The sequence below is a fragment of the Scophthalmus maximus genome, chromosome 7 (assembly GCF_022379125.1).
Source record: "Scophthalmus maximus strain ysfricsl-2021 chromosome 7, ASM2237912v1, whole genome shotgun sequence".
Lineage (NCBI taxonomy): Eukaryota > Metazoa > Chordata > Actinopteri > Pleuronectiformes > Scophthalmidae > Scophthalmus > Scophthalmus maximus.
This window is the reverse complement of record NC_061521.1, coordinates 16,145,037-16,155,000: the sequence shown is the minus strand read 5'-3', so window position 1 is coordinate 16,155,000 and position 9,964 is coordinate 16,145,037. Positions and strand designations below refer to the sequence as shown.

General features: G+C 39.9%; 1 protein-coding gene across 2 annotated transcripts in view; it reads left to right on the top strand.

The window, feature by feature from the left end:
• Positions 1-9,964, top strand: part of grm3 (glutamate receptor, metabotropic 3) — a 34,341-nt gene that overhangs the window by 481 nt on the left and 23,896 nt on the right. For both annotated transcript variants that reach the window (XM_035642160.2, XM_035642161.2), the window contains exons 2-3: positions 2,525-2,632; positions 8,333-8,392. The gene's annotated coding sequence lies outside the window, so the exon portion shown is untranslated. The remainder of the gene's footprint in view (positions 1-2,524; positions 2,633-8,332; positions 8,393-9,964) is intronic.

Sequence of the window (9,964 nt, the reverse complement as noted above, 5' to 3'; positions counted from 1 at the left end):
AGAGATGATGAAGACGCACAAGGTGAAACAAAGAGTAGTGTCTGCAGATGCGTAAAATGACGGTCTGTGGAGCAGTTCTTTGGGTTCGGACAGACGACAACAAGGCATGTCCCGCGGCTTCAGGCTTTTCCCGGGAGAAAAGATGGGCGAGTACAGTGCGCCTCTGCAAACAGGCATACAGGTGGATGTGGTAACCCGATCCGCTCAGTGTATGTCAGAGGAATGACTGCGTTCGCCTCCGAACAAGCGTCCGTCAGCAGAAGGAACATGGATCTTTACTGAAGGTCCACGATGTCCACGTTCTCCTCGGATGTTCCACACAGACTTCAGTCACAGAGTCAGTCTTGCGTGTGTTCCACATGTCGAATGTGTGAGGGAACTTGAACTTATGAGAAGAGCATATTTCTGCACATAATCCTAACCCAGATGTTGACCTCGCTCTCTGATACGGAATCACATTCAGAAAACAAGCTCGTGTCTTGTGTTCCTGGAGCAGGTGTAATTTGTGTAACGCTCAACAGTAAGTGTAGAGTGACCTCACCTTTTTCTAGATGGATCACTGTATTAAATAACTTTGGCTTGGTGTTAATGCGCCACTGTTCTGTTTTTCTAAATTTAAGGCTGAAACTTTGCTGATGTGACACAGTAGACAAGTAGGATGAGATAATTTACTATGACTTACTGGTATTGAAAATAAATAGTGGAATTATATGTTACAACATTTTCCAAAATCATCACCACATTTTCCTCTGTGATATTTACTTACTATGGCTATAATGGTATATTGCAATATCTACATCAGAAGATGTTCTCACTACAGTAAGAATAAATAAAATGATATTCTTTATGTGCTCTATAGTGAGGAGAACAAATATTTACTCAGAGGAGTGGGCAGTGCCTGTTCTGCTGAAATGCTGGTTCCATAGAAAACCTGCCAGTAATATTGATAATGATAATAATGACAATCATAATAATGATGACAAAATTTGTCATGTGGCAGTTTGAAATAAAAACTTTAAATAATCCAAAACGTGCACATTTTTTCTTTTCTTTAGAGGTGGGGTCATTTGTGGGTACATGCATTTGTGTGTCTTTGCTCGTTCAATGACACATACCTGCTTTTAAAAGAATCATTTTCTGATTTTTAGGTTAAATATATTAGGTTAAATATGTATAATAAATTTAAAATTTTGAAATATTTCCACATGGTTTGCCTTTGAATTTTACTGAGTCTTGTAATAGACTGCATGCTCTCATGCCCAAGTATGCGTCTAAACATTTTGGGTAATTAGAGTACTTTCATTCATTCACGCAGTTGATTCACACTTCCAACATGTAAAGTTTGTTCATCATTGAGTGTCTGTGACTGTGTTTGTGTGGACTGGAAGGTCAAATACAGTGTTGGAGGGAGACACAAGTGTGGGTGGGCATTTGGTGGCCTTGTTAAACCTGAAAGACACATGCATACATGCTTCTCTGGATATAAATGTGTTTGTGAGTGTGAATGCGTGTTCTGAGAATGTGCATCAATGTGCCAGTCAGGGGACAATTGTCTGTCAGTGTCCTTGAGTTTCACATTTTTTGTGCTGGTAAACGTGCTTGCATGAGCTTGTGTTTGTGCATGTGAGTCAGTGTACAAATTGCCTTGTAGATTCCACACAATGCACCACACAGTTGTTATAGACATGTGAATTAGTAAAGGAGTTGCGTTTGTGTGTGTGTGTGTTTGTGTTTTGTGACAGATTTTAGATGTGCATCCAATGCTGAATTAAAAATTTGGGTTGATGGTTTTCTTGTCAATTCTGGGGTACTGCAATTAAAAAGATGAATGAATGTAAAGGCCTCATATTTTTGTGCAAGAAAACTCTCTGAATGAAACAGTGATAATGTACCCCAAATATTTAGAGTATCTAATACTCAGCCCCTATAAGCTTGGTAAGTAGTTGTAGTATGTTGTAATATCATATAATAACAATAATGAACATTTTCCAAAGGGTAAAAAGAAAGATGCTCTCTGTCCGTGTGCCCTGCAATGCCCTCTATCACGTCCACGAAACAAGGACTAAGATTGCGTGTTTAACATCATAAAGAAAGAACCGAGCATAAGGATACACTTATAAAATATGTCTGCAAGAGTGCGTATGAAGTTCTGTGGACCTTTTTTAACTACTGGAACTGGTTTTAACCAACACAGACTCCAGCCCACCTCAGGCACCATGCTAAGGAATAATAAAATATTTTTTTGTGATAGCCGTTCATTTTCTGTTTACTTCACACACTGACACTTTGGTCAATGCCAGGGCTTATGTGGCCAATTGTACAATCAGTTTTAAAGGTTAACAATATTTCTATAGATGAATTTGTATGTAAGAGCTTCTTAATGATGCTGTCCATGGTGCTGAATTATTTTCATTTGTAAACCACCATCAAAAAATAAATAGAATTAACATTGCATTAAACACTATGCTAGGAATTGTCATAACTATTACATTACAAAAATGAATAATGAATTTTCTTCTTTCAGTTTATTCTTTCTGGTTTCATGGGTTCATCAACGAGGAAGACAAGGGGATGGAAACATGGGATCTAATCTCAGCGGAGTCAAGAGGAGTCTAATACACAAATAAAACAGGTAGGTGTCTTATTTCTTGCAAACAACAACAGTAATAATACAATAACTTGTACAAAAAACAAAAAAAGTAAAATGTAAAAATAGATTTGAAGTTTTTTGTCATCCTTCTTTAATACAACTACTGCTGAAGTAAACCACTCCTTAATCTCCTGTCCCCAAAAGGATCTGATCTGATCTGTGACTGATGCCTTTCGCCATATTGATTCAGTCAATTGGCGATGACAATTGAAACCACTTTATTTGATATCCTTACCACATGTGAATACATAACAGATATTTTCAATATTAGCATAGCAATCTGATTGGTCAGGCCAATCTCAAAACGATAATGCCATGCGAAAATGCTTGCGTCACATTCAACTAATGAACAGTAAAATGTTTTCATTCATGCATTTCATACTAACTCCCTTTCAGTCAATCTAAGCATAGCCCTATTACTTCTACATCTTTGATTACTAACCATCTAGTCTTAACACTACACAGTAAAAAAAAAACAGGTTTTTCAACAATTGTTTTCTTTGGGTTTTGACAATGCTAGCTGCCCTTCAAAATGATCTTTCAGGTCGCAGTCTGTAAAGATAGCTTATATTCATTCATCTTTTCCTCCCATTACAAAGGGACTCCCCCAAGTTTCTCTCTTTGGCCACCTTTTATTTAATATTTATTTGAGAAATATAACCTCTCCATTGTTACACTGTATCTTCCATCTATACGCAGATGACACAATTCTTTAGTCCTGTGCAGATATTCATGCTGAATCTTGAAATCGACAGATATCTTTTTACATTGAACACTTTACGCAAAACTGATCCTTAACTGTGCAAAGACAAAATGAATATTCTCCTCCAGGTTTTAAGGTAAGCTACAAAAACAATCATTGGCATTAGCAATGCAGTAAAGAAAACATGGCTATTGTCAGTTTGTGTGGTTTCTGCAAACCGCTGTCAGTACTTGGCAAAGATAGTTTCTGTGTGTGTGTTTGTGTGGCAGGGTGCGCCCAGCTGTTGATGGGGGAGCAATCATGATGCTGAGCTCACATCGTGATTTCTGTCAGACATAGGTGATGGACGATGACCTCGTCCATCAGCCCAACTCTAATTGGGAATGTTATTTGTGGGCAAGCGGCCAGTTCACTCTGCATTGATATTAGTCATAGGAGATAGTTATCAGACACACCATCGCTATACCAAAAACTGACCAGTGAAGAGGGAACCTTTTCTTGTTTATTAATAAAGCTATTTCACAAAAGCCATCCCTCAGTTTTCTTGGAATGTTGGTAGCCATTACCCATTTATAAATATGGCTCACCGTTCATGTGCCAGAAATTCATACAGAGTGAGAAAGATCTGCTTGGGAGATACTTGGAAGATGTTTCAACAACACTTTGGATTGACCTGATCAATATTTACTTACAAGTTATTGCTTTCAAGTTATTATTTGTTAATTAAGTATTTGTTCTAATGTTTTATTGTTTTATTTAGGGTTTCATTGTCAATTCCTACACTTTTTTAAATTCTTATTTTTTGCTTGTTTTAATTGACATAACCATGTATTCCTTTTTCATGGCTATTTTATTTTAGTTGTGTCTGCATTCATTGAATATTTGTATCTTGGCACCATTTGCAAATGACGGTTCACAATCAATGCATCTTCCGAGGGTTTGAATGAATGAATGAATAAATGAATTAATTAACTGAAATAGTTAGAGGATGCAATATTTTAATAAGGCATTTTCATTTAAAGCAACAGATCTGTTGTAGCTGCAGTAGACCTTAACCAGGGCAGCATGTATGTCAGACACTGATAAAGCTGTTATACTGATGCAGATGTAATTTCTGAAATATAACTAATATCTTGCACTGAAACTACTGTTGCCCTACTCCATATGTTTCTCACACTGTGCTGTTCTATTGAAGAAACAAGGAAGTGTCTGGAAATCACTGCTGTTTCCCACAGCTCATATCTCATCGGCAACAACAGTCACAAAACACACACAAACACACACACACACACACACACGCACCAGCACACAACTCCGCTGTCTGTTCACTGACATCCCCCTTTCTCTACATGCGCAGACATTGACACACATACATGCACTCAGGGGATGAGGCAGTGAAAGGGCAGTGGGATGTACAGCTGTGATGGTGTGTCTCATAGAAAGATCAGACTCTTCAATAAATGATGAGCTTGAGGAGGGAGCGAGTGAGAGTATGAGAGTGGAAGGTGACTTACTGCTTACTCAGTGGCTCATATCAATACAAAGCATCTGCCTGAAAGTTACAGGGTGCAGGTAAGTCACCACTCCCAGACAGCCTGGTGCAAAATAGAAAAGAACAATACAAATCCATACGTATGTGAGTTCTGCTGAATTATCATGAATGAATGTGTTTATTTTTTTGTCATAACCACTAAAATGACCCAACACCCGAAGGATTACATGACAAACAATAATATCCAACACAAATAAATCCTTCCGGCAGTTGATGTTCATGTTCAACAGAAAAACAAATAATTTCCGCATACCACATATGTTCTGAATCAAGAGGAAATACAAAAAAACAAGTGTATTTATAACTTAAAATCATACAGTTCCCATGTATTTTTAAAGTAGTCTGACAATAACTTAATAAATAATCTTTCTCTAAATTCACCCCAAATGCACAAGTCAAAATCTTTAAACCCAGCAGCACAGCTTTTCCTTGCTCACTACAATGTGGGCATCTGCCTCATGCAGGGGAACTACATACGTGCTCGTCGTGCTGCACATTTTACAAAAATGTTAGAATTATTAATAATAGTATCAATGTAAACTTGTGACTGTATTGTCTCTCACAATTACCTGGACAGATAAATATCAATCAATAATCTTATATCCTGAAAAGTTTAGGTTCCTGCAAAGTAAAAACAGAAATAAACCTGAAAAATTTCGGTTAACATAAAGGGCTTTCATTTTCTGTGTGTGTGTGTGTGTGTGTGTGTGTGTGTGTGTGTGTGTGTGTGTGTGTGTGGCAGGGTGCGCCCAGCTGTTGATGGGGGAGCAATCATGATGCTGAGCTCACATTGTGATTTCTGTCAGACATAGGGTTGTCTGACTTGATCAACTTTTAAATTAGCACTGACGTCTCATAAATCCTTTTTTGACATTACCAAATAATAAATCATACCATGCTTTTTTTTTAAAGTTTCACCACTTGTACTTCATTCACCCAATTATGATGATGATAAATCCAGAGCTAATGTGGGGGAGCAAATCAAAAAGTTACTACATCATTTCAATTCTGATATTGATCGAGTAATGTGACTGCAGTAATTAGTTTCCACATATGACCAGCTAATCTGAAAAAACTAGAAGCAACCAACCTTATTTCAAGCTTAAAATATCTGTCCAAACCAATTACAGTATATTTATTCTTCCACCTGCAGGTACACTGTGGTCAATACTCTCCATTACTCTCTACCTGTCCATTGTAACGCTCTGTACAACTCATGTATCGACTGCGGCGAAGACAGACTGACGGGGTGTGAACATGAATTAAGTAGGATGCAGCAGCACTTGTGCCATGGCAAGGTTGACTGATGCTCCACGACGACTCCCAGGGTCATTACACGACAGTTAAGTTGATAGATGCAATCCACAGAGGGGTAATTCTCCTCTTGACAGGCCCGCCGCCCTCTACAGTGATGAAATGCGGATTGAAGAATGCTTTCACACATTTCCCCAACCCTGGTCTGTTTTTAGGCCGAACAGCCATGTTTAATTACACTGTGTTGTGGACCACCAAAACTCTGGACCACCAAAACTGTCAACTGACTGAAACTCACTGGGACGACATGACATATACATCTACAGCTGCAGCTAACAATTACCTGTACAGTACTGTGGATTGAGCACTTTGGTCAGTAAATTGGCAGAAAAATATATTTTAAATGTCATCACAATTTTTCAGAGGCTAGGATGATGCATCCAACAGTCCTAAACCCAAATGTATTAAATACAATGATGGAATGAATGAAAATTCACATATTTTAGATGCTGGAACCAACAATTGTTTTGATTTTGGCTCCCACTGTGGTGTTCAAAGGTTAAACGCTTGTTTAGTGGAGAGTGTCTTTGGAGTGCCCTCTGTACATGAGAGCACAATATAGTCTGTGTGATGCCCCTGAAACTCACAACTTCTTGTACTTGTTCTTCTTTATCTACTAAAGAACAGCAGCACGTGGATTGAGCTCTGGAGCTGTAAGTTCTGTTGATTGTGTGTTCAATGATTGTGCAGTTTGATCTTTTCAATTTCAGCTGTCTTTAAGGTGCCGGAAATCAATTCCTAACATGCGATCCTTTAACCTTTGAACCTAATGCGGGTCACGAAACGGACTGAGTAATCAATACAGGAACGGACTGTTTTCTATCCGACTGTGTGAACGGATTGTCAATAGTCATCTGAGATCAGAGCGTAGCCGATTATTGATTTTGATCGGTAAGTGGCGATAAACTGTTACAGCCATTCCTCCAGAGCAAGCAGTCTACGTGCGCTGCTGTCAGCGAGTCGTGGAGCGACAGTGTGCTCATTAGAGGCTCTCACTTGTTCGGGTTGCCCAGACATTGTTTAATCAAATTTGATTCACGGTATTCATTTTTCTGTTTTCAATGGAAAAGAAGAGCTTTGTATTATGCTGTGTGTATGTCCTAGTTATGGATCATTAGTCTTTCCTGCCTAAGGTACACATCATGAATAATTAATGGTCACAACAAATTTCACACATAGGACTCTCAGACGTCTGGGACACTATGTCTAAAGACACACTTATACAGCATTACAAAAGCACACATAACTGTCATGTGAGGGTCAGAATAAAAGTGGTTGCACTGTACTTTTTCGCCGTTAATCTCAGGCAAAGAGAGGGACAGATTGAAGGAAACACACAAAGCGTGTCTAATATGGGGTCGGTTGCTCAGTAATAACAAAGCTTCTGACAGTGCACCTCCCATCGCTCTCTTGCTACAATAAAACAAAAGAGAAGAACTTGAACACATGCACATACAGTGTCTCCCCGTGCTGTGAGAGTCACTGGTGCAGCTTTGCCTCTGTGAGGTGCTCAATAGACAGATAAACAAGCATACACCAACACACATGATCACACACACACACACACACACACACACACTCACACACACACACACACACACACACACACACATAGGGCTGTGTTGTGGGGCTATCTCTCCTTTCAGTGTACGGCGGTTCATCGACCCTGCATGGCTGCTCTCAGCTGGATACGTGTCATCCACAGCAGCCCTGCCTGTTAGCGGAGGAGCGAGGGCTGTGGAGGGTGGACGGGGAGGTGGAAATAAATGGGGAGGGTGGAAGACCAGCAAGGAGAGGGTGGGAAAGGGTGAGGAGGGGCAGAGAAAAAGGATGCATGGAGGAAACAGAAGATCGAAGATGAAAAGCAGAAGGGGAGTGTGGTGGTGCGGACGCTGCCTGTACGCGCCGGCTTCAGATTTGAGCAGGGGTCAGAGGTGAAATGGGGTTGTCTGTCAGATCTTACACTGCATCACAGCACCGAGTGAGAAGGGTCAGTAGTCAGCCTCCTCCTCTCGCTGATCCTATCTCCTTTTCTCCTATTGACAGTCAGGTTGTTTGCAGGCTCCTGTTCACTCACCCAGTGAACACCATGTCCCCCATCTCTCTTTAATAGGTCTCTGTGGTGATGTTGCCATGTGCCAGCTGCCATCTGCTCTTATACTTCTTTATTCAGGTAAGATGCGTGATGCCTTTATGATGTACATGTGTGATAAGTACATATATATGCAAATCTCATGTTCTTCACTGCTGACATTTTTGGAAGAATCGTAAGTTCAAACAGTAAAGGAATAGTTTGACATTTTGGGGGGAAAAACACTTTCATGCCAAGATTTAGAGCAGATCAATACCACTCTCTTGCAGCTGGTTAGCTCAGCCCAATGTTCAGTTAAGACTAGAAACATCAACTAGTCTGGCTCTGTGCGAAGGTTAAAAATAAATAAAATCCACCTACCACCATCTCTTAAGTTCATTCAAACCAAAGTGTAAAAAAAAGCTTTACCTGAGGGTTTTTGCGCTGGAATATTTCTTGACCTGAAGTTTGCACTCAAAGAAGTCACTATAGCTCCTTTTAATACAGAAGTCCCACTATATTGCCGTTAAGGAGACCCCTCATTATGCTGGCTTCTCTTGTTCACACTGAACCAAACAATCGATTTCAGATAGCATGACGGCGTTCCAGAGTCAGAGGCGTGACGTGCAGCACAACAGCGTCGGCATCTGTCCCACCATGATAGCTCTCCCTTTCAAACAGACATTGATCCGGTTCTGTGAATACCTCTGCTGTCGGCGTCAAGCCCCCCCCCCCCCTCCAACGTGTTTCACCATTTACACCAAGTCCCACATTGCGTCTTTCAGGGTCATTTCCAACTGCAGTATGGATGTTTCTGGTTCGGTGTAGCTGTCAGCAGCTCGTTTTTAATTTCACATACAGTGTGGAGCAGATTATACGGACAAGGTTTGTGGTACATTGTTTCACACTGAGAGAAAACGCCATGAGTTACGAACGAAAGTGTTTTAAGAATGATAATAGTGATGATCAAGCCAACACCAGCCATATACTGTGAGTAGACCATAGGCACCATGCAGTACAAATAAAAAGCTGTTTACCTCTATGGTGGAAAATTCCCCAGCCGCTGTGGCATTTGAGGTTTAAGAGCTGGCCGCCAAACAGAAACCTTTAAATGTAAGAGGCTTTTCGACTTTCACATTATCCTTGCACAGTGTCCATGGTTTAATATCGTGACTGCAGAGGTTGTGAATTCGATAATGTTTTCAAACTCAATCTCAATCATACTTTAACAAAATAAAGAATATAAGTTTACCTCATCGTAGTATTTTTTCAAATTCAAAGTCTCAGCACGCTGATTGCAATATACCACAAACGGACATCATCTGTAGCCAGTGGCTTCCTGAAAGACAAAAATGTAGTCATCAGCGTTGTCTTTGTAAAAAAAATATTTAGAATATAGAGGCTCTAGCATCCAAAAATATTTTGATATTCGAAATGCATTCAATGAGTCAAGAAAATGTTGTGTACTTGGTAATATTTTCAATATGTCACGGGGCAAAAAGTGAAATATTTGTGGTTTTGCAGTGTGTGTGTGCCTTGCTTGCACAGTTACTCTTGAGGCAGGGAGCTGGGTTTGGGCACCTGCCAAGAGGTTGTAAAGAAGCAAACATTCAATTTCAGTGGACAGTGTAAAAATGCTGGGAGACATTATATGGTGCATCTCTGGGAAATTTA